Below are 26,526 nucleotides of genomic sequence, written 5' to 3'. Positions count from 1 at the left end.
CTATACGGTGCTGAGCGTAGAAAAACTATTGAGATTACCATTGACTGTTTCTGAGAAACCATCAGTTGAATGGATAATACATGGCACATCACTATTCCAGTTTCAGTATTGCTTAAAACACATACCAGCAGGCCTGTATAAATGGTTGGGTAAAGAATACATTAAGTCGACCTGCGATTTAGCATGCACACACAAATGTTGAAGTGGGGGAAAGGAGGTAATTCTTAGTGGTAAAGTTTGTGAAAACTGGGGCGTGGCCAGCAGCCAAGAGAAATGGCTGCTGCCGGAGACAGCTCTCGCCCATCCACGATGTTTTAGAGGCCATACAGCTGTCCAGACCTGAGCAAGCAGCCCAAATTTGTGGGGCGCTATGTCCGGTGGTTTCCCCCACTGTAGTGGACCGTGTGTTGAGGAACCTGAACCCTCCTGACGTATGCCGTCTTCACGAAGATACCGGGAGGTGGAGGGAGACAAAGGCGTCAGTTAGGAACTGCTCGAGCTGCGAGCCGTTCCTAAATTACTTTCCTATTACGGCTGCTCCCCCCTCCCTGCCTGCCGCGAGTGAAGACCGAGTGCGGGAGCCGGAGGTGAGCCACAGACAATAGCGGCAGTGTCCGGAGCGCTGCAGAGATCCCTTCCCTGCAGTAACGTAGGGGAGGGGTTGCGGCATCGGGCAGCAAGTAACTTTAGGCCCCGGCTTTGAGGCCTGTTCGCATCAACTGCAGGAGACCAGCGAGGTGGCTGTGACCAGTGCGGCGTTCTCGATGGCCTGATACAACACCGCGATGCCACCGCCGAATTAACTGCCTGCAGGCATGTCGGAGAAGGTATGATTGACCCTAGAGGTGGAGGAGGCGGGGCCCCGGCGACATTTATAGTGGAGGCAGCAGGCCACTGGGAGGAAGGAAAACTCGAGGCCCCAGCTTTTGGGCCTATGTGATGAACCCTGGAGATTGAGGGAAGGCCTGCATAAATATCTGAGGCCACACTGGGGACTGTTTGGGTGGTTGGGACAGGGGGCGATTGATCTGCACCCCCCCCTCCATTTTTACCTGCCGAGGTCTGCAGGGCCCACTCAGAAGCATGCAGTTCAGAGGACAGTGGGCACGAGCCAGGGGCCTGTGGATTTTACAATTTGGCCTGAAATGGTGCCTCCATAGTGACCTGCCTGATTTCTATTTGCATGGCAGTTTAAAGAAGAAGTGATCCCACGCGAGACTTGATTGCAGTATCACCCAGGGAATGACTTTGATCATTTTATGTTGGCTTGTGCCACTCAGTGAGTTGATAGCTTTTTTCTGGTCCTGAATTAGCCGGATGGACACAGCAGCCTGCCCGGGGCCTAATGTAAGGCATGTGATGTAACCAGTGGTTTGCTGACACTCTGATGCTATCTCCCTCATGAACCGAGAGGACTGCGCTTCTTGGAGTAACTGTGTTCGGCCACAATTTGATTAGAACCAATTTGACTACCAGTGGTGCTATGAACTATAGATGCAAGGCTGTCTATATATTAACACTGGGAGTGAGCAAGAGTCCGCTGGTCCACAAACGAGTTGCTGGAAGACCTAGGCGGCAGGGGTTACTGTTGATCGACTTCTCATTCCATTTGGGAGTTCACGGAAGTCTACTTGAAAATGGCGACGGGAGGCAGAGGGGCGAAGGCCAATGCCCAGAGACAACTGGCGAAGTTCGCTTGGGCTAAAGGAGGAGAAAAGGGTGATTCACCGAGATCATACAAAAAAAGGTGTCAGGTGTGACACTAATACCTGGACCGGAGCCAACCCTCCATGATGTTATGGCGGCTATAGGTGGAATGCGCGCATCGGTGGATTCAGTCACAGTAGAGTTCTCGCTGCTTAGAGCCGACTTCAAAAAGATGGTTAAAAAGGAGAAGGAGTTGAATGCCCTGCAGGACGGCACCTCCGAACTACAGAGTCAGGTGCAGGAGTTGCGAAAGAAACAGGACCGAATGTCGCAACAGCTGGATGATTATGAAGGACGGGCCCGCCGCAACAACATCCAAATCCAGCCGCGGTCGGCAGTAGGAGTTCCTGCAGGGCGGTGACGTGGGGAGGGGGAGGGGCAGAGTGGGGGTAGTAATGTATGCATTACTGTCACAGCTTCTGGCTCCTCGAGGTCGGAACGATGCTCAAATGGGGTCCACCTCCTGACGTCCCTGTACTCTGACTAGCTGTAAACATCCAGAGCACAAAGGCAGTCAAGCGAGGGATAGGTAGGGGTAGGAGCAGCAGGGAAGGGACACCTGTAACAAAAAAGACAACGCGTTAGTACACACCTCTTTCCTAGCTATGCTCCTGTACTGTTAAGTAGATTCAAAACAATACCTGATAATGCTCAGGAGATGACCCCTTCCTTCCTAGGATATCCCTCTCTCCTCTGAAGAAGAACTGATCTGAGAGAGAGAAGAGTGATTATTCCTATAACAACTTCTCCATCAGCCCCTGGTCTTCTCCACCACACAGATATCATACCTACCAGAAATACACCTGCAAGTTTTTAGAAAGAAGACTGGGTTCATTAACCTCTCAGTTCTCCGTGTAAAACAATGGTCTCCTTCCCCATAGACTTCTACAAAATAATGAGCTCCCTCAATGATTTGTCACAGAGCAAACCCCCAGTATGCTCTGGAAAACTAAATGTCTACTAGTAGATAACAAGGATAGTCTTACCGGCAGGTCCCGGGAAATGGCCTCCCCTCATATCACTTCTGTGAAGGCTTTCTAAGCACATCCAATGTACCGATTATTCTAAGAGTCCCAGGAGGGGGCAATCCGACGTCTCCAGACTCTACAATCCCAAAAGCACCACCCTTACGTGCAAATTACTTGATGGGGCCGGGGAGGGGGAAATCCGGCGTCTCCCTGACCTGATCTCAAGCGGGACCCAAAGACTAGGTCACCTCGGTATTACTCTCAGCCGAGTGTAATGCGTACGTTTCCAGGTGAGGACACGGACGGGGCAATCCTGCGTCTCCAAGCGCCTCACCGCTACAAAAGATTGTCAAAGTCGTGAGGACGTGGAGGGTGCAATCTTCCGTCTCCAAGCGCCTCATAACGACCTCAACGGCAATACCAGCCGGTATTCGCCTAAGGCATGCCAGCTCATGCGAGCAGGCACCCAACTAGCTCCGCATCCACAAAGCAGGAACGGCTCCGCGAAGCCATCAAAGAACTCCGCAGTGTTTCCGCGGGGACAGGGCGTCCGCACCCAGCAGACATCGGAAGATGAATCAAGTGCGCTGATCTCTGCCTCCCATAGTGCTATATGCCTTTCGGGTCCGTCCCCTTACTGCTAGGCATTATGGGAGATGTAGTCCTCTCTCAATCCATTCGGCAGGCACCTTTGTCAGACCCTGACAATTACGGAGTTTAACAGGTAAGTAAACATATAAATAAATAAAACGAATTTCATTGCACGCACTGCATCGCATTTGGTGATGCAGTGCGCGCAACAAAATATTATTTATATGTTTACTTACCTGTTAAACTCCGTAATCCATACATTACTACCCTCCACCTGTCGTAATTTGACGGTGATCGGGTTAGCGTTAAGCTTTGCTACACGTATTTCCCCTTATCCTGACTATGGTTGTCGGAAGCCATTTTGTATGTATCGGCGGCCATTTTAGCTGAATGCGTTGCCTCGTGGTCAGCACTCCCTTTGTCCTTCCTCTGTACTACTGACCACTCGAGTTTGCCCAGCAACAGGCTATTTTTAGTATTGGTCAAGCTCACACATGCGCAGTTTAGATTGAACAGTCATTGCTTAGGAATTTTTTGCCAAACTGACCAGTGGTGTTATAGCTCCTCCCATGAGTTGGCTGTGTTCCAAAAATGACCATATATGTACCTAAAACTCTGTAACTGTGTACCGCCTACATTTTTATTACTGTAAAACTGTATAAAAGAAGGATTTGCACCGATGTTCGGTGTGATACTTCTTGCATTACCGAAGGGTGCTGTAGGAATGTACCACCACCCCATGGGGTCTTAATAGACTTGTCTTTTGCATTTTCTAGTTTCCGTGCCAACAACTTTTATGGTGTAGAGGGTATTCTGCGGAGTATGTAGGCCTGGAGAACCCAATACCACACATCCTGCCCCTCCCCCTCCCCACGTCACCGCCCTGCAGGAACTCCTACTGACGACCGCGGCTGTCCGAATCCTAGGTGTTCCGGAACGGACAGAGGGGCCAGCCGCAGACTCATTTATAGAGGACTTAATTACAAAGCTCCTGAAGCCCAAAACGCTATCCAGCTATTTCGCTATTGAAAGAGCTTATAGAGTACCAGGAGGACGGCCTAAGCATGGCGCGCCTCCGAGGCCACTGATCACCAGAGTGTTTAACTATCGCGACAGGGACATCATATTGCATACATCTAGATCCGGCCGCCCGCTGAAAATAGATAACTACGAAGTGACTTTCTCCTGTTCATTCGTTTCCCTAGCGGACAGCGCACTTCTAGGACGCGCTCACCAGACTTTGTGCCAGCCGACACCGGACCTCGCCGCACCCGCTCCGCGGGTGCCGCATCGCCGGAGAAAGCAAGGGGACACTGCCCAGGACTTCAAGGGGGAAGACTTTGACATCAGTGGCTGAGGGCTGCAGGGCTGCGAGCGTCAGGGACTCCATTACCCAGGAGTCCCTGCTAGACCGCCTACAACTTCCGGTCCGCTCTCCCTGGCGGCCGGCCCACCCCCCACCTGAGGTGCTTTAAAATCCCCACCTGCAAAGCCATCAGTGGGTCTCCTGTTCATTCGTTTCCCTAGCGGACAGCGCACTTCTAGGACGCGCTCACCAGACTTTGTGCCAGCCGACACCGGACCTCGCCGCACCCGCTCCGCGGGTGCCGCATCGCCGGAGAAAGCAAGGGGACACTGCCCAGGACTTCAAGGGGGAAGACTTTGACATCAGTGGCTGAGGGCTGCAGGGCTGCGAGCGTCAGGGACTCCATTACCCAGGAGTCCCTGCTAGACCGCCTACAACTTCCGGTCCGCTCTCCCTGGCGGCCGGCCCACCCCCCACCTGAGGTGCTTTAAAATCCCCACCTGCAAAGCCATCAGTGGGTCTCCTGCTCATTCGTTTCCCTAGCGGACAGCGCACTTCTAGGACGCGCTCACCAGACTTTGTGCCAGCCGACACCGGACCTCGCCGCACCCGCTCCGCGGGTGCCGCATCGCCGGAGAAAGCAAGGGGACACTGCCCAGGACTTCAAGGGGGAAGACTTTGACATCAGTGGCTGAGGGCTGCAGGGCTGCGAGCGTCAGGGACTCCATTACCCAGGAGTCCCTGCTAGACCGCCTACAACTTCCGGTCCGCTCTCCCTGGCGGCCGGCCCACCCCCCACCTGAGGTGCTTTAAAATCCCCACCTGCAAAGCCATCAGTGGGTCTCCTGCTCATTCGTTTCCCTAGCGGACAGCGCACTTCTAGGACGCGCTCACCAGACTTTGTGCCAGCCGACACCGGACCTCGCCGCACCCGCTCCGCGGGTGCCGCATCGCCGGAGAAAGCAAGGGGACACTGCCCAGGACTTCAAGGGGGAAGACTTTGACATCAGTGGCTGAGGGCTGCAGGGCTGCGAGCGTCAGGGACTCCATTACCCAGGAGTCCCTGCTAGACCGCCTACAACTTCCGGTCCGCTCTCCCTGGCGGCCCGCCCACCTCCCAGAACGCCGGTATAATTGGGTCATTTCCTCCCGCAGCGCGGGGCGCAGCCCGGAGCAAAGACCGGGCTAAGAGCGGGCCGTTTGAGGCCGTTCGAGGACGGCAGCGGACGGCCCCGGCCCATAACCCCTGGTCTGCTGTGTTACAAGTAAGATAGGCGAAATTGGCCCAGAGCGGGTTTCGGTTTTTGAGTATATGTACTGACTAACAGGGCGGGTTATCTAGTTATTATCGCACTTGCATAAAGTGTGTATTCAGGTCCGATTACAGAAGTTGGTGTTAACTTTGAAATCATGGTTTTAAGATCTGGTAAAACTCGCAATGTCCAAATCCAAACACCCACAGGAGTGGTATCAGGTCCATTAGACGCCTTTATCACACGAGCCACGGGTATCCTGGAAAAGGAAATCGCAATGGTGGAAAAGCGCCTTTCCCTAGACTTAGTTAGCGGAAAACGCTCTTCACTAGGTAGGTTGGCCAAGATCCCCAGCCCCGTGCCACCTGCACAAGCACACGCTGCTTTTAATTGTATACACCTAGACACCACGGAAGTTATTGTCCACATGGATAGCGAGGGGACAGATCCTCCCGCTCACACCACACTTTTTCCTAAACATCCCCTGGACGACCATGAAGTAACAGGAGAAATTGAAACTCAGGATAGCCATAACACCAAACAAAGCTCTGATTCTGTTGATTTATTCCCTGACTCACTCAAAGTAGATTCTAATGTTCCAGTTCACACAGATTTTACAGGTATAGACAAGGGTTCTAGGAAAAGAAAACAAGACTCCAGTTATAAGGGAGGGAGAGAACCCAAGATGCCGAAACTAAAAGACCCCGTTGGTAACCCTACATCGGGACCAGGCCATCCAAGCGGAAATCAATGCACAAATGCACTGACTAACACCCTATGCCCCACCCTTATCTCCTTGGGTTCCTCAAACCCATGCCCAACATGCCTAAGCAGTGATGATTCCCTGCTGGCAAAGATAGAGGCCCTAATGAAAAACCTCCTATCACCTGTCTTGGAGAGGACCAGATTAATGACTCTGCAAATAAACTCTCTGGAGGCCGTAGTTAATGCGAACTCAGCAATATTATTGTCCTTATCGGACATAGATTCCGGGTTGGCTAAACACTCCCACTCATCCTCGGCCCCAAAAACAACTATTATTCCACCCAGTCTTGGTGTTAACAATCACAATCCGCCAGGGCCAGTAATAGACAACTCTAACAAAGGGGGTGCTCATAAAAATTCTCCAAACAAGGTATCAAAGGCCGCGCCCCAACGATCTCATATGACAAAGCCTACGAATAAAACCCCCGCCAGACGCCAATCAACCAAACCATCCCCTCAGGTAAAACCCAATACAGCCACCCACAGCCTCCCACCCCATAGGCCCCCAGCAAACCACCAAAATACACTAAATCCCCCGGCAAAGAAACAACCCAGGCATCCCACGCCGCGGGTCGATATCCCAATAGAGGCAACACCTTATACCATGGTGCTGACCGGTGTAGCCCCACTCCCATCTGGCAAAAGGGAGACTCATGACGACCTGCGCAATAAGGTTACCTTTTGGTTGAATAAAAACAGACCCCTGCCTCCATCCTCGCCAACAGAAATCTTATTTGTAAGAAGGGTTGACTGGGTGGGCCAGGGCCCCAAGGATTTGGAGGGTGATTGTATTTTAATATCGTTCAGGGACTCTTGGGTGGTGGATACAATCTGCCGAGAAGCTAGGTTTGCCAGACAGGGGGACGTCCAAACTTTAGATCTTTCTTATTTTTATCCTCAAAGACAGGCTCACTCCCAAAAGGCCCCCAAACAGGGAAGAACCATCACTAGGAACTACCCCATGACACCGCATTTTCCAATCTTTCCACCACTATTCAACCGCTTTGGCCCCCTGTCTGATTTGGAGGCCATTGATTGACTCCATAAATCACCCCAAACACCTGAACCCGTAGAAGATGCTGACACTGGGGTAGGGGGTAAGAGGCAGGGTCAGGCGCCCACCCAACTCACAGTCATGGTAGAGGAGTGTAAAAGGGTCCCAGCATCAACAGGGAGGGATACACCATCTTCGAGGGAAGGGGGAACCTCTTTGTTGTTGACTGAACATAGTTTTACGGGGGGGTCTGAAAATGGGCTGGAAGCTGGGACAGGACAGGATACGTTTGTAGCCTCCGAGGTGGGGGCCCCCTCTATGGTGCCCACACCGGAAACTCTTGCCCTAGCGTCCTGGAACATTGCTGGGATCAAAAGTCGTATTCATTCTGGTGACTGGCTCGAGTTCATGGATAAATATGATGTCATTCTACTCCAGGAAACCTGGGCTGCCGACCCAATTTTTAAGCAGGGCTATGTAAATTTTTATAAAGCAGCCACTCGAAGTGCTATTGGGAACACCAAAGGGAGAGCCTCCGGTGGGCTACTGATCTGGGTGAGACAATCCCTGGGTTATTGTATCACGGAGATAAGCGTACCAAACCCGGATCTCCTTATTGTTAGGCTGAGAAAGACTGGCCATCGGGACTTGATCTTGATAAACATATATGCACGAGGCCTGCCAGGTGGCCGCACGCCACCACTGTTGGAGGTATTAGAATCTGTTCTGGCAGCCCTCGATTGTACCAATGTCATTTTGCTTGCTGGGGACCTAAATTGTTGTTTTGAACCCCTATTAGACCCTGGGGACTGTTGGGGTTCTGTGGAGGACATAGTATGGGGTATACCCGACCTGTTGACTGTTAAACCTGTACCTGCCACAGAGGCAGCGGTGAATTAGACGGCCTTTTGTCTTAACAGTGGCTTTCGGGCCTGTAATGGCCGAACTAAATCAGACCAGGGAGCCAACTGTACCTTTGACAACGGGTTAAGAAGAAGTCGCATCGATTACATCCTGTTGAAAGTAGCAGATTGGTCCCTGATGGTGGATATGGAGGTAATTCCCCGCCCAGAAAGTGACCATAATCCCTTGACCTTGCAATTAAAGTTGCCAGGACTTGTAAGATTAGAGGAACCTGGTGTCTCTCAGACGGGGGACACCTTCCTAACAAATGATAGGAAGAGGGTAAAATGGTCCAAAATTGAGGGGGATGAGTTATTGAGAAACAAGATTACTAGCGTGGTTAATACTACTTATAACAAAATGCTGACCCACGCTGAGTTGGGGGACAACACTAGAGAAGCTGACCTCATTTTAAATCTCCATAATCATTGTTTTGATGACTTAAAAATCCTGCTTTCGCAACCTTGCCGACAGGGAAACAACACAGCACCTACTCGTCCCCATAAATGGTACAACAAAAAATGCAGGGAAGCACACACCGCCCTGGTTAAAGCTGTTAAGTCTCGGAATATAAGTTTGGTGAAAGCCGCCAGGTCATCCTATAGAAAAACACAAGGGGAAGCTAAAAGGGAGTGGGAGGATAAATACTGGTCCGACCTCTTGGAAGCCTCCATGTCTAACAACCCCATCAAATTTTGGGAAATAGTCAAGTGGGGGAAGGATCCGGACGGACGCATCCCCACAAACCATGTGCCCCCCAATGAATGGGTGATCTTCTACGCAACCCAGTTCCGTGCAGTAAACCCTATGCCACCTAGTACATCAGAAAAGACACCCCACCCCACCACTCAAAGTGAGACTATCACTTTTACAGAAGGAGAGGTTGAGCTCGCATTAAATCGCACCACGCGAGGGAAAGCGCCAGGTATGGATCTTATACCTGCCGACTTGTTCAAAGCTAACCCCGCCCTGTGGATACCATACATTGTCACGGTGGCAAACTCCATAGCTGCAGGTGCAGGCATACCTAAATCCTGGAAGGGGGCGGAGATCTTGCCGATCTATAAAAAGGGCAATAGGTCTAATCCGGGTAATTACCGCCCGATTAGTCTTATTGACTCTATACAAAAACTTATCGCTCGCATGGTTTTGGGCAGGGTCCAAGGATGGATTGAGATGGAGGACATCTTATCCCCAATGCAGGCGGGCTTCAGATCGGGAACCAGCACCATCGACCAGGTGTTCAGATTTTGTCTGATCTACTGGAAGGTGGTGCAGCTTGGCGGTGGTACCATCTTTGCAGCGTTCATCGATCTGAAGTCCGCCTTCGATCTTGTACCGAGGGAGAAAATGTGGGGAGTCTTGAAGACTCTAGGAATGCCAACAGAACTGCTTGATTTGATAATCAAATTGCATAAGGACAACTTTGCAAGGGTAAGATGGGGTGGACAGGGCCAGGTGACAGAACCCTTCCCAGTCACCCGTGGTGTCCGCCAGGGCTGCGTTTTGGCACCCACTCTTTTCCTATTGTTCATTGACCAAGTGGTAAAATTCTTTGAATTGACCCCAACCGATGCCCCCATGCTGGCAGGACAGCGATTCCCAATGCTCATCTTTGCTGATGACACCTTACTCCTCTCCAGAACACGCAGCGGACTACAGCGGGCCCTGGACCGCTTTGAGGAGTTCTGTGTCATCAGCGATCTTAAGGTGAATGTTGGGAAAACCAAATTTATGGTGCTAACCAAGAACCACCCTGTCCGGAGTACAGTTAGTATGGGAGGAGTCAAACTGGACCAAGTAGAGAACATGACATACCTGGGGGTTATGCTAGATAGCCGCCTGAAATGGAAAACACAAGTTGATGCCCAACATCTTAAGCTTGCCCGACTTACTGGCTGCTTACTCAGTGAGCAAAGGAAATCTATTACCAAGCGGGTCACACCGGCTCTCAAAATTTACGATGCAAAGATCAATCCTGCAATCCTATATGGTGCAGATCTGTGGGGCCACATGGATCTGACGGGCCTGTTTAAAATACAGTGCAAGTTCCTCCGCAACTTGGTAGGCTTGCCACAGTCGTCCCCCTCAATCCCCCTCTGTTTGGACTTAGGATGTCCCCCAATCAATGAGATGGCCAGATTCAGACTGGTTGCCTTTTGGAGGCGCCTATGGACCTCGCCTGACCTTATCCTATTTGCAAATGGGGTAGTAGAAGTTAGGGCAATTAGTGGATCGGAAAAAATTCCCTGGTTCCGAACGGTCAAATCCATTTTGACGGATATGGGCTTAGAGCACCTTTGGACATCCCCAGCCGCTAGTATTTTCCCATCTAAATTGGCATTTAAAGAATTGTACTGGACCACGCTCCGCCTGAACAGAATAAATGCCTCCTGCTCTACTAACCTTACTGGTAGGTTTCTTTGTTTTAAGTTGGACCCCACACGTGAACATTATTGGGACACGGTTTCCAAATCCTTAGACAGGAAACTTTTCCACCAGTTCCGGGTGGGCACATTGCCGTTGAATACCTTCACGAAAAATTGGTCCTCAAACACCACGGATCAATGCAAATGGTGCCCAGGACAGAAGGAAACAGAGGGCCATTTTCTGTTTGCTTGTCCCAAATATCATGAACCAAGGGTCAAATGGCTAAAACCACTTTTCCAGAGCCTGCCCATAAGAAAATCAGAAGAGGCTATCCATGTATTAAAAACTAACACACTTGAAATTATCACAGTGTGTACAGCCAAATATCTGGGCTGGGCATGGATACTCAGGGCAAAACAATAGTTTAAATCTGGATAGCATGAATTTATTTGTAATCCCATTCCCCCTAAGGAAAATTTGTTTCAGGATTGTCTACAAACTGTTTAATTCTTTTTTAATGTATGTGTATTTATTGTCAATTAATTATTGCTTGTAATATTTGTCTTTTATGATTCTTTTAATAATCGAAATAAAGACTTTAAAACCTGACCTGACTTTCTTTCCTTACTTCACTGCTAAAGTACAGGCACAGAGGAGGAGTTTTCAAGCGGTAAAACAAGAACTGAGAGACAGGGAAAAATAATATGCGATGTTCTTCCCAGCGAAATTGAGAGTAGAATCGGATGGTAAATCATGGTTCTTTGAATCGCCGGATGTGGTCTGGGGCTGGATGGAAGACTGGAGCACTGTAGGGAATCAGAAAAGAAATCTGTCGTAAGTGTATTGAGATGTGTTGGTTTAATTTTACTGTTCTCTTCTTAAATGACAAACTGATGACAAGTGCTGATCCCACTCTTTGTAGGCTGTCTACAATAAGGTTGCCTCTGTCCTCGACCTTTAAACTGTTATTCATTTCAGTGTTTGGTAATGGCTGACCGCGAATCTATGCTCTCTGTCCTCACTTGGAATGTCAATGGATTAGGGCACACAATAAAAAGAGGAATAGTCCAACAGTACCTAAAGCGGCAATCTCCAGACCTAGTTCTCATGCAGGAAACTCATTTAGTTGGCAATAAAAGTAAGGCCCTAAATAGATGGGGGTATAAACTCCTAATGCATGCTGATTACACTACTGGCTCCAGGGGTACGTGTGTTCTAGTTAAAGAGTAATGTCCCTTTGATAGTTTTTAATACGTTGACAGACTGTGCGGGGCGATTTGCAGTGGTTGAGGCTAAATGGGAGGGAAGAGCCATAAATATAGTCTCAGTCTATTTGCCACCTGCGCTGGGTAAGGATGCACTGGCGGAGTTAGGCCGGGTGTTAACTGACCTTCCTGAAGGGACCCTAATAATGGGGGGAGATTATAACTTGACAATGAACGACCTGACGGACAGACACCCCAGGAGACAAGGGATGAGATCCAATGAGCTTATGGCAGCCTTTACGACAGCGTTAGGGCTTTCAGATATGGGGCGGAGTTGCAAGATGTTCTTATAGATTTTACTTACCTTTCCGGTGTGCATGGCAGTCTCTCCAGGATTGACTACTTCTTAACATACGCAGCCTCAGTAGGCAATTTTAGGCGGCCCAAGACGTATCCTCGGGGCACATCTGAAGATACGTTTTATCTTGGGGAAACAAAGTTGTTATGTTTATGCGGTTGTCAGAAACGAATCCCTTCTTGTGAATTTGAGAAAGTTTCTAGTGACCTCTGAGCTAGCTGGCACACACAATTAAGTCTAGTTTATTCCATAGAGACCTAGTCCACCTCAGTCCTACGTCTAATCTATAGGATATATCATTCCAATGCGCAGAGCCTATTGGGAATATAGGAACTACACTACACTCCGGATGCCGGACTTCCATAGTGTGACCAGGAGCTTGCTGCAAGGCAATCTGAGAACCCTCGCCAAATCTGGACTGGCTGACAAATTCGAGAGACCCCGGCGAGAAAAGCTCCAGAAAAGTTTCTAAGTCAGAAGATAAAAACTGTGACTGAGACCTACCGTGAGGGGTAGCTGCCCAGGGCTCCATCGCACCCAGATGTCCAGATAAGGCGCTATAGGTTTCTATGAGCTAGAAATTGCTAAATCTTTGAAAATTCATATCTCCGGCTCCCTACATTGGATTTTTGTCGTTTTGGGGTCATTTTAAAAATAAAAATATTTCCTATTTTTATAAATTGGTATTGGATTTTGAAATTGTGTTTTTAAATGCTTTATATACCTGTCTTTGAAGTTAAGCTACCTGATCGCAGCCAAGCTACCAAGGGTTGAGCATAGGACGCCTGATCTTGCCCCACTGACATTGGGGTCAACAAGACCCGGCCTGCTTCACGGCTGTCTGCCACTGCTGTCAACCTTGCGCAACAGGAGGCGCTACTAAACCGAGGAAGGGCTACCACAGCGCGGGCTGCACCCGGGACTGTCTGCGCCCGTCAGCACCAGACAGAGGCAGGGCAGGGCCACCCCCATTGGATTCATCTTGTCAGAAATCTGGAACTATTTTCCTCTGTGGAGCCACCAACCCCCTTTGAAAAAAATAAGGAAACCCAGGATGCTTTATTAGCTAGGGCTTGGCGTTGTTAGACCACTTCAGTCATATCCAGTTAACAAGGATTGGCTCTCTCTATCATTTTACTCTTGAGCATGAGAACAGGGCACCAGGATTGTAACCCCGTGAGCCTCCACATTGGCCTTGACGGTGTTCCCTGCGTCCGGCGTTGTTTAGCAGCAGCTTTAGATTTTGCAACCTTCAAGTGGGACTCTTTGGGACTCATGAGTTATATAAGTACATTTACTGATTCCCTAAATACCATCTCTCCCTAGCTCTGAGAATTGTTTTGGGAGTCCCTACACAATTGCTTTAGCCAGTACCCTTGACAAGGATCCATAACCACTGCTACCAAGTTGTTTCTTTGGCAATAAAAGATCTACCTGTTTACCATAGCCACTCTCCGACTTATTGTCATGGGGAAAAGGAAATCCATTGACAGTGATGGGGTGGAAAGACCGAGGGGCCACACAGGAAAACCAGTAAAACTAAGATAGCTTGCAATTCTATAGTTAACAACCGTGTTCTCGATCGGATTGACGATCTATTGGTAGAATGCCATGTTATCTTAGCTCCTGTTTCAAACCCAGATACCCCAGGCAACCTGCAATATTCTGTTGAACCAGTCCTTTCCCCTAGTCTAAACTAGGCCTGGGCGATAAATTCCGTTCCGCTTACGGAATTTGGGTAATTTTGCGTTTCCCGGAGAACGCAGAATTGCTGAAAATTCTGCGATCCGCTGCTTTGCGGAATTTTTTGCTTGTTCGCGCTTTCAAAATGCATGTTCGCAAGATATTTCTCCCCGAGCACGTAAACAGCGTTCACGAACAGGAAAAAAGCATTGCGAATGGGCGGAACAAGCAATTCCGCGTGTTTGCAGAACTTTTTCGCGACTACGCAAATTCCGCCCACCCCTAATCTAAACCTCAATCATGGTGAACAAATTCCGTCTATATTCACTAAGCGCTCCACATGGAGTGCTAAGAATACTATCTCAAGATCCAACATCACTATGCAATATGCACCAGTGGAGGTTGATAGGAGGTAGGGACTTTCCCATCTCTCACTGTAGTGGCAGATAAAAGTTTAACAGATGACACTACTGACATCAATACTATCACCAATATCTCTTTAGCCAACCGATACTCACCACTCCACGATTTGCCTGAAGACATGATGGGAAGGCAGGAAGAAGCAGAAAGGGCCCTTCCGTCACCGAGTCTAGTGTATGGGCACTGAGAAATAGCTTACAGAGAGGAGGGGGAGGGTCATCTAGCAGAGCATTTAACAGTAGGTATGGACACCTGCAGGATCATCTCCGAACTTAGGGATAAAGTTTCCCCACTAAAATCGCTCATCTTAGCGCTCACAAAACAGGTTAAGCTTCTTGTGGATAAAGATGAATCTAGAGAAGACACATCCAAACAGACCAGAGTTTGTTATTGAATCATGCCATCCCACTAGGAAGCAGTGCCAACCGAAGCCTACGAATAACTTAGCGCCTCTCATGTCTATCCAAACTTGTCGCCCAATACAACTAAACAACACTAAGCCTCTGGAATCAGTGGGTGATAATGGCACTAATTCAGTTGATATCGAACACCACTATAGCCTAAAGCGTGAACAAGACCAATGCTCTTCAAATAGCATTTTTATGATTAATCTATCTAAAGTTCAGTCCTATACCATATATGAAGATAACAACTCTTTGATTAATAAATCAATCAGCAGGATTTGCAAAATAAGGGGGTGCAATTCTGTCATCAGGGACGACATTCTCTGGGCAAAACGATTAACCCACTGTGCCACTCTAAAGGATTCTATTGAACTGCATCTGAGAGATGATAACTTAGCACATAATCTTATAGCTCTGGAGGCAAGGTCATGCTCACCTTCAACCACCAACATCCAAATGAAGTATAACCCCCCCGGTCATACCCCATCTCCAAGCTCACAAAAAGCATGGCATCTCGATAGGGTCTGATTCATCCCTGGCCTCGAACGATTGACTCGTGTACCAAGACTACGCAGCACGCATCATTTCATGCCATCCAGATGAGGCTGAAAATCGAGCCTTTGAGGCCCACATGGCCAGGGATCCTCTGTACTTTCCGCCACTCAAGCTATAGTGCACAAGTCTTGAGGCCCCTGACCCAATGCATTCCACTACCGGAACTCTATCAAGGGCAAGCCTAGATCTGCAAGCAAGCTCTTTACATCTCCAGATGAGGACCATTATCCAGTTTGCACTGGCTTAGAAGAACCGATATCCAAACTTTGTATATTAACATGGAACGTGGCAGGGCTAAGGCCCAAGGTGGCATTCCCTCATTGGATTCAGTATATAGAACAATTTGATATCTGTATCCTACAGGAAACGTGGGCCACTGCACCTGTTTTTATCCCTGGATATGTCACGCTAAGCAGTCCGTCAGTCACCACTAGAGCAGGCCGACCGACCTGGATTAAAATTGATTTACAATGTACCACCAGAGAGATCAAGACCAATAGCCTGAACATTCTTGTGACCAGCCTTAGGGGAAGGAACGGTAGAGCAGTGGACATATATAACATCTATGCTTGTGGTGTCAAGGTGGGCTCCAGCTCACCAACTCTTCAACCATTGGAAGGCTGTCTTGAGGTAAGAGAGTCCTCATCTCCTCATTTAATAGCAGGAGATTTTAATACCACCTTTGAACCATTGGATTCTGAAGACGTAACCAGAGAACAGAGAACAGGTAGATGAGCTGTGGCATGTTCCTCCCTTGATTTACCACCAATCAAAAAATGGACACAAACTGCCTTGCAACTCCAAGCAGTTACCCTTGAGTATGGGCTTAGGGCAGTCAACGTCGCACTAAATCCGACAAGACGGGGGCAAACACCTTCAACAGAACTGCTAAAATTAGCTGAATCGACTATGTATTGATAGACGTGAGACTGTGGCCTGAAGTGTTGGATATGATAGTCGGGTCAACTACAGACAGTGACCATACCCCTCTTGAGCTTACCATGACCCCTTTTTGGACTAAGAACAGCAGCAGCTCTGGCACAAAGCTTTCGTCCAAGGAGATATGCCCTACGAATAGCAACAGGTGCCTTAAATGAGCATGAGTAGCTATTGATTCCATCAAGCTCGAAGTCATGAAGCAATCACTTCTGGAGAGTATTAGCAAACTCCATAATAAGCTAGAGCAGCGGGACGACTTTGCAATGGTTACGGCCATTCACACCACTTTGTTTACTCAGCTAGCTTCCCACTTCAGCCCTGCCGAGATCTCACCGCAAAAAGCCGTCTGTCAATTCCCAATTTTCCTGGTTTATCAAAAAATTTAAGACACTACTGACAGATTTGGCAGCTGTGATAAAAGCAAATATAGTCGCAGACATAAGACTGGCTAGGCGATCCTATAAGATAGTGCAGGCAGAAGCAATAAAGGAGTGGACCGAGAGCCGTTGGCTACAGATTCGCAATGCCTGCCAAAGGAAAGATTCTCAGCAGTTCTGGTTGCTAGTCACTAGGGTGATGTTGAAAGACCTAGACCACCAACTAATAATATTGCAGAGGCTGCCTGGTTTGATTACTTTTCTACAGTATTTTCGGGATCTAGAGTGACGGACACTGAAGGCTCCCTCAAGGAATACACCAGCACCCAGTCCAGCAGTGATTTATTTTCCTCAGCCAATATAATACAAATCATTAATTCTATAGTTAAAAACAAAGCAGTGGGTCCTGATGGTATACCTGGAGATGTCTTTCTCATCTACATTCCCAATTAGTTCAACTACATCCGGACACTGGCGAACGGAATAGCTGCTGGGGCCCCGATACCTCCAACTTGGAACGGAGCCAAGGTTATCCCCGTTTTTAGAAGGGGGAACGCTTGATGCCCTCTAATTACAGGCTGATCAGCCTAATTGATGGTGCACAGGTCTTCTCTAGTGCTCTTCTTACTAAAATCACTGACTGGATGGAGAAGAACAACATACTCTTCCCCTTCCAAGCGGGGTTCAGGATGAAAATCAGCACCATTGACCAGGTCTTATGTTTCAACTTGTTGGCCTGGAAGACAGTGACATTAGAACAGGGCAGTCTCTACACCGCCTTTATTAACCTAAAGTCTGCCTTTGACCTTATCCCCAGGCCCAAACTTTGGAACATCCTACACGATCTGGGGCTTCCAACAGACATCTTGGTGCTTCTAGTCCGCTTGCACGAGGACAACTATGCAAGGGTTTGCTGGGGGGCTCAAGGGCAGCTGACAGACTCAATGAAAGTCATTAGAGGGATACGGCAGGGCTACATCCTAGCCCCCATCCTATTTTCGCTCTTCATAAATGGAGTGGTGAAACATCTAGCAGCAGTTCACGCAGATTCCCCCTCAATGGGGAGTGTAAAAATAACAATCTTACTGTTCGCGGATGACACGCTACTTGTTTCCAAGACCCCAGTGGCCTTCAATTGCTACTTGATAGCTTCGTGGCCTTTTGTGGAATGAGAGGACTGGAAGTTAATACCTCGAAAACAAAGCTCATGCTAATGAACCCCCCACAAATCGTTCAGATGCAGACTCCTGTGGGGGGACTCCTCCTCTAAAATACGCCTATCCCAATGTACCTAACCTAAGTCTAGTACAAGGGAAGAAGTAAGTCTTGTGTAGCATAGGTTTAGTTGTTTTTTGCCAAGAATCTTCCAAAGGTTTCTCTAGTTTCTAATCAGCACCATACCTTGGTTAGAATGAAGGAGGTCTTGTATCTCTGTCTCAGGACTTGATTTCCCAACACCCCGCAAGGGGAGCCGGAAACACTGGAGCTGGATTTTCGGCAGGAGAACAGCAGCATCCTGATCAGTGCGTCAGCTGGAGAGTCGGCTTCCTTCGGCACTTGCTGAAGCGAGCTACGTCGGGCAAGTAGGTCTTCGAACTGCTCCGAACCACCGGATCTTGCTAGAGCAAGAGAAGGTATATTATACCTTGAAGGTGTTTAGCAATGCCATAGTTTGACGTAAAGTCTGGCATTTGAACGTCAGGAAAGAACCCTAGGGAATAGTTGTTCTTAGTAAAGTAACTGAGTTATTGGACAAATCAATATTCAAGCAAGGGGAAGTCCCTGACTGCTTAAGCTGGTTTTCAAATAAGTCGTTGTGACGTTTGGTACAGGTGGAAGTAGCAATGTCTGTATTTGGGTAGCATCGGCTATGCTTAAATAAGGGTTTGATTTCTATTCCTATATAAGGGCAATGTGAATTGTACCGAGATAAGGGCATGAAACAGGAAAATTCACTCGGAGCTTAAAACGCCACGTAACACCCACTCTACTTTCTTAGGTACGACATTATTAAGTTCTATACACATAAAAACATATCTAAACATGATGTGTTAAAACCCACCCACCCAAAATACATAAAAATGCATTGGTACTGGTTGTACACGAAAAGCATTTGTGCTGTACGCATTTAAAGCAATGTATCATTCAAAGCATATACCTGCAGGGCTGCGAGCAGGCGGAGGCGCAGGACTACCTGTCCCAGGAGCGCCCGTCCGCCCGCCCACACTGAAGCCACCTGGGCAGCTCTCCCTGCAGGCTCCTCCCTCATTGGTCCGTTTTTTAAGCCAACAGCACTGGGATACCAGTGGGATACTTTGCTCAGCGTTTCCCTGGCAGCACTCTGTTCGAGGCGGCGGGATTGACCTCCTTCACCTTCTCATCGAGCCTGAGCCTTGGGCCTGCACCTAGCGGTACCCGCTGCGCGGGTCCCGCGTCGCCCGGAAAGCCGGCCTGTAATCACTTCTAAAGCGGATTCGGAACTTTGCTTTTAAAACCTGCAGGGCTGCGAGCAGGCGGAGGCGCAGGACTACCTGTCCCAGGAGCGCCCGTCCGCCCGCCCACACTGAAGCCACCTGGGCAGCTCTCCCTGCAGGCTCCTCCCTCTCCTACCTCCCTCGGCCATTTAAATTAACAGCAGAGCTCCGCAGCGCGGGAGCGCGCGGGTGCGACCGGGAGAAGAACGGGACAAGGGCGGGACCGTCTGTGGCCGTCAGGGGCCGAAGGTGGCCGGGCTGGGCCCACTCCCTGATATTTTCATCACGGACTGCCTAAGGTACTGTGTTATATGCGGATAATCTCATGTCCCACTGACATTGTTTGCTATTGATCTGTGTTGGTTTGTCCACTAGCTATCTGTACCCTCCATCCTTCTCCTGGTTACCAGACGGGGGTCAGTTTGAAGTAGGCTCTGGTCAGCTCTCACTGAATCGCCCAGGAACACGGAGCAGTAGGAGGGGTTAAAGCCACCTACTTCGCAGCCCATGGTGCCAGCCCCACTGCTTTTAGGGGATGATTCTTCTCAATTTATGATGGAAGCTTCGCCATTAGTTCTGGTATTGGCGAATGTCCCTGTCTTATCTCAGGATCAAAAAGAATCCGCTCAAAGATTAAAAGATAAAGCTTTATATTGGCTCACCAATAATATGCGTATGGCAGAGCAGGGAGTTGACCAGCTAGCGGGGGAAATTGTCAGGACAAGGAGGGTACCATGGATTGGGAATAAGACTAAGAAGTTTAAAGGGGACTGTGTTATACTACATTTTGCTAGTGCAGAAGTACTACCTAATATCCTTGCTAATATCTTCCCACCCCAACGTAGAACCGGATCCATAGTTCCCCTTACCCTGAAATTCTTTTATAATGAGACCCAGATGGCGACCTCCTCTAACTATCCCAGGCCTAGAAGGAATGCTAGAGTCGCTCACTGGGGTGGGGAAACTAGACCCAGATTTAATAATGATTGTTTTCACCCCATGACTAGTCGCGGGATAGGTCAATATAACTTCCCGAATGGGCAAATGGCCAGAACACCAGGGCTATTTTGGCCTAACACAAATAGGTGGGGCCAAAATACTCCGGGCTATGAAAATAGAGGCCAGGGAAATGGGTTCATGACCAGGCAGGGGAATGAACACTTTTTGATGCGACCCAATACCCCTCAACCCATGTGGAACTCAGTAGCAAATGGATGGGGTCAGGTGTCTACTCCTTTTGATTGGGGACTGGGAATGGGGAATAGATACGGAGTTTTGTCCGGTTTAAATGATTGCGACTGACACATAATGGTCACAAACCAGGGGAAAGATGCTATAGTCCAACAATTGGACCGGATCAGTTCAAGTATCAACGGCCTAGATCCCAATGATCCCAATGAGTCCATCCCTCAAACAGTGCACGAAGACCGAATTATATTCGGGCATGATCAGCCCATATCTTCGCCATATGTGCCTGACCATAGCTCGATTCAGGGCCAGGGCAGTGCTAACCCACATAGCCTACGGAATGTGGCATTTACTGAAGTAACCCAAATATCACGAGAGCCTGAAGTGGCACTGGTGCGGCACCCAGAAACTATGACATCTATAGATTCCTGTAGACTAATAAGCTGGAATATAGCAGGGTTAAATGGTAAGCCTCAGGATAAAGCCTGGTCAAGCTTTGTTCTAGGCCACCACATTATTGCCCTTCAGGAAACTTGGGATACTTCTGATAAACTGTGGTGGGATGGGTTCATTAGCTTCACTAAAGCAGCTGTTCACAGTCGCATGGGGAGGGCCAAAGGAGGTCTTTTATTCCTGTTCTCCTTAGACTTAAAGGGAAGTTGCAAGCAGATTAGCACCGACTCCCCTAATATCCTGATGGTCGAAAGAGTGATTAATAACACTAGAAGGACTATTTACATAAATTTCTATAATACAGGGAATAGGGATTATAGAGGCCGTAATATCACCGATTTAGATAACATTTTAAACTCGGTCAGTCAGAATAATACGTTTGATACAGACTATGTTTTATTAGGAGATTTTAATATTCATCCGTGCAATCAAAACTGCAGGAACCATAGGAGAAGTAGTATGGAAGGGGATGATGAACCTGAGGGACCTCATTTTGAACATACCACTGAGGGAGAGGAGCTGGAGGATTTTCTCGCCAACTTTGACTTATATGAACCAGATGGTGGCACTAGACTGCCAACCTTCACTGGCATCCCTCAAGGCACAATCATTGATTATATATTCGTATCCCTAGGAATTCTTAACCGGGTTATCGTCTATCACACTACACAACTACATTTTAGTGACCATAATCCAGTAGAACTGGAGGTGGCGTGGGGAGGCAATATGGGACCATCCCCATTGAAAGTAATCGCCCACCCCCTGAGGACTACTGACCAAGGTAGACGTATGAAATGGGCAAAAGTGGCCCCGGAAAAATTTTACGTTAAAAATTTCCCAAAGATTAAGGGGCAGGTCGAGGTATGTAATAATCCGCGCGCACAGGGCCAAGAAATTGTAGAGGCGTTCGAGGTAATATGTGGGCAGGTGTCACAGGACCTTTTAGCAAAAACAAATAAAGGATTTCCGGGAAAAAAGTGCTGGTTCGATTCAGAATGCTCAAAAGCACATAGACTATTACTGGCAGCCCTAAAAAACACTCCCAGGGTAAAAGATGAGATCACCAGACTCAGGAAAGCTTATAAATTAGCAATAAAAAAACGAAAGGACACTATTAAACAAGAAGCATGGGAGGGCCTCCTTTCGGTGGCAGTCCTGAAGGATAGCAAAAAATGTTGGGACATTATTAAACAGCCCCTCTTCTCAGATGACAATAATGATTCCATGGACTGCGTCATTCCTGATGAAAAGTGGTTATCTCACTTTAAAAATGTCTATGGGGACACTGTTGATGCAACTGATAATGATGCCTTGTTGTTAAACCCAGCCATCCGCCCCATCATCTTTAACCGAGATGAGGTGGAAAAAGCCATTATGTGCACCACAAAGCACAAGGCACCTGGCCCTGACGGTGTGCCTGCCGACTTTTTTATGCACTCCCCAAAACTGTGGGCTGAAGTTTTGGCAAACGTGTTCAATGCAGTTAATGGTAATCCTGCACCTGCATCTTGGAACACCTCTACCATAGTTCCTATCTTTAAAAAAGGTCAGCGAGTCGACGTCCCGCGCGTAGGAGCAATAAAGATCCCGGCGCTCCTATACGCGGATGACGCCGTGCTGATCGCCCGCACGGGAGTTGGCCTCCAGCGCCTATTGAATGCTTTTGGCTCGTTTATGGAGCAATTAGATCTTAAAATAAATGTAGCCAAATCACACACAATGGTGGTGGGCCGAGAATGTCGCAGGAAGAGAAATATAACATTCACATGCAGGGGGGACACGGTCTCTAGGGTACACACATTTCCATACTTAGGAATATTGTTTGACCAGAAAGGGTCCTGGGGTCCACAGGTTAGAGCCAAGAGGTTGGCCGTTATTCGATCATCGTCAGCACTCTTGAGTTTCGCTGGTAGGCTGGGGGCCAGGCCCATGGAAGCAATATTAAAAATCTATAACAGTAAATCTGTGGCCATTGCTCTATATGGTTCCGCATTGTGGGGATATGCTAATGTGGAACCAATCCAGAGAGCGGAGAATGGATTTATTAGAACCCTACTCTCTGTACCCCAGTCGACCCCAACGTATTCTATTCACAAAGAAGTCGGGTTACAGTTTCTTTCTGACAAGTTGAGCATGGCCCCTCTGATTTTATGGTTAAAAATGTGGATGAACGAAGAACTCCCACTAAATCATAAGATCATGCTCGACGTTCTGGCCCTTGATAAATCCAACAAGATCCCTTGGCTGGCCTATTTAGCTAGGGCTTTTTTAGACCTAGGCCGCCCGGAGCTTTTTACCTTCCCCGGAGAATATTAGAATCCAAGATCTTGACTTTGTAAAAAAGTCTTTCATGGGAAGGAAGGAAGCATGCCGTGAAGAACGTGAACTAGTAAAACCGGCAGTTAGGGATCATTGCCTGTTGGTCAGTACGCCATCACTCGCACCATACCTTGGCTTCGTCACAATTCCCTTCCACAGGTTTCTTTTAACCAAATTTAGATTTAATTTGCTGCATTTTTACTTGGGTTCTTTTAATAATTGGCAGAAGCCAGAATCAGCTCCGCCCTGTAGCTGTGACCAGTTCTCAGTTCAGGATACAATGCATTTTGTTATGTTTTGTGGGTTATATTTAGAGCCAAGGAAAAAATTCTTGTTGCCAATTCTTAAAGAAGCCGGCTTCACACAGGTGAGACCGGCCTTGCTCTTCTTACAACTATTACCTAACCCCCACATAACTTTTTGCGTTGCCAAATTTCTGGTAGCCGCCTCAAGGGCGAAAGCTGTCTGCCAAGATTAGTTATCTATGTCAAACAAGGGCGTAAGCTGTCTGCCAAGATTAGTTATCTATGTCAAACAACTTTTTAACTGTTTGTTACAATTTTAAAATTTGTTGTTAATACTTAATATATGTGTATTATGGAAAATCCTGTATGAAGTGTATTTTATCCCTTGTTTCTTTGTATGGTTTTTAAATAAGCCGAATAAAGATATTTTGACTGACTGACTGGCATATAGTATGACAATTAAAAATGCTTATCCGAATGAATCATGAGAAAACATTTATGAAATGGCTCTTAAATACAGAAGAAAAAGTGGAGACCATTCCATGGCAGATTATATAAACTGAGTGTGAACAAGGTCAAATATTATCTTTTGGAAGTTTTCAAAGAATTCTAGTTCTCTATGGATAGTTCTACTTTAAGCAGATTACTTTGTGCCAAAAAATGAAAAAATACAAATTTGGAAAAACAAAAGTTTGATCATAGAAAAAATAGAGTTCCAAATGTAGAAACTTGTTTTGAAAAAATGAAGGTGGAATTCAGAGTCTCTCAGAACACTGTGTGCCAAATCAAAAGTCAGTGTTATTTTTGGAGAAAACATCAAATCGTCTAAGTCTGAAAAGAACTCCTCTACCATTGTAAGTAAAAATTGGATTACCTCGTTAAGAAGATTAATTGCACATAGATGTGAAGCATCGCCGTCAGCGTTGGTCGCATTAGCAATGTTCGAACTGGAAGGTACCTTTGTGCCGCTTTCCTCTTGTACCTCACCGTCAGCATTTTGAGTCTGTGAGATCTCAATGAATGCGTCATCAGAATTGGAAGTCGCTGGGGACAACACAGTGCATGAGCCGTCACTGGTCCAAGCAAAGTATCAACATCCATTGGCAGGACTGATGGGAGTGTCAGGCAGATGTCTAGCACGCATTCTTCTCCACATAGCAGGCATCGTAGAACAGGTAAAATGCAATCTTGCCATATTGGTCTGAATGACATAAACTATGTGGTGTTCAATTCTCTTAAACAAGTTAATCCCAACATTTGGACTATGCTCTCACAACACTTCATCGCAAGTAGAATATTTTCCACGGTGATCTGGGTGTCTGCTGTGGATTTACTTGCCATATCGAAGCAGTAGGAGCAAAAATAATATCCCTGCAGCAAGTCCCAAAATGAGAGGCAGTCAGCCAAACACAGAGTGCACAAAGTTTGGAAATATGCAGAGGACTGCTTCAAAAGGTGCTAATAGTTCCAAAAAAATCGTCTTAAATACATGTACAATACCACTCGTATCAGACATGTTTAAGATACGACCTAACATTTCTGAGAAATGTACAGGGCAGTTTGTAGTTAATAGGGTGTGTATCTCTGCAGAAGTCCTTGCAACTTGCAAATCATAGGTCTCTTTGGCCAGGTCAATGGCACAGATTTCTGAAAAAGAATGGCTTTCATTCTGCTTAAAGTATCAATTTGTATAGAAGAGATGTTCAGTAAAGGCCATTACGACGACTACCGGTCTGTCTTGGTTTTTGGAAAGAATACTTGCATACAGCAAGTGACCCTGGCTGACACAGTTGCGAGATAGGCTAAACCTGGCAACATGCCACAGCAGCTGTGATCATTCAACATAATGTAACTTCCATTAGAAAGTTGCCTAAAAATTGGATCAATCACTGCAGCTGGTGAACCTTGCAGGTGGCAAGATAAATTATTTGAGGAACCATCGCAGGCCCCGTGGAAATTAATTCCCTGACATAGGAGAGAACCGCTTAGTGCGTTTTCACAATGTTTACCGTTAAGAAACACTTCTTTCCCCCACTCCAACATTTGCGTGTGTAAGGTAATTCCCAGATTGTCTTGATGTATGCTTTACCCAACCTTTCATATAGGCCTGCTGGAATAGTTCAGTTCAAGAATCTTTATTCAAATTTTTCAATTCATAAAAGTACATATCATAATGCATATTCCATAAATACTATTATCCATAAAATACAATTAAAAAGAACAGGTTAAATTACAATTTAAGCATTTTCCATCATTTTGCGCGCTCCAACAGCAATTTTTAAAAAGGTACCAATACGACAAATTATTTCTTCATTATCTAAATTTAACAGTGCCTGGTAGGATTGTTCCAAAGTAATGGGTCTATGTTTTAAAAAAAAACGGAATTAGTAACCATTTTGTTTATTTCACATAAAATTTACAACAAAAGAGAAAGTGCAGGTCATTGTGTGTGCTTTGCCAATCACAAGGGCAGCTAATTTTAGCTGTGCTTTGCTGGTAACCCAAAGGAAAATTTAACAGGTACCTCACAGTACCAGCCCTTAGGCGGAATAATAGACTTCTTTCCCAGCTAGTCAGTGATAATGTTAAATACAATGCAAAAGTACGTGTAGGCGACTCAATATTCAGATACTTGGCGGCTGTGATTTTCCCTGATTCGATCTTTTCTGTAAATAAAGTGCTTTTAGTGCTTCTTTTAATTCAGATTTCTTAACATTACTAGCTTCAGTTGGGTTAACAAAAATATTTCCCATACCTACTTCCTGCAGGCTAGTATACACATATTGAAGCCACGGGATCCTCCTTTCTCTTTCGCAATTTAAACAGTCAGTTATTATCTCTTGTGTAAGTTTTGCTGACTGGTTCGTCCAAACCGAGTGCCAAAATAAAGCTGGGCGAGTATTAACAAAATCTGATACAAATAAAAGATTTAATTCACCATGTGTGATAAAATTAGATGTATAAATGGGGACACTTAACAATTTCCTACAGAACCTATTCTCTATTTGCTGGATAATGGTACTTTTCCAAATGCCCCATACTTCTGCCC

The sequence above is a fragment of the Lissotriton vulgaris genome, chromosome 1_1 (genome assembly GCF_964263255.1).
Source record: "Lissotriton vulgaris chromosome 1_1, aLisVul1.2, whole genome shotgun sequence".
NCBI classification, from domain to species: Eukaryota; Metazoa; Chordata; class Amphibia; order Caudata; family Salamandridae; genus Lissotriton; species Lissotriton vulgaris.
Note: the sequence above shows the minus strand (reverse complement) of the source record.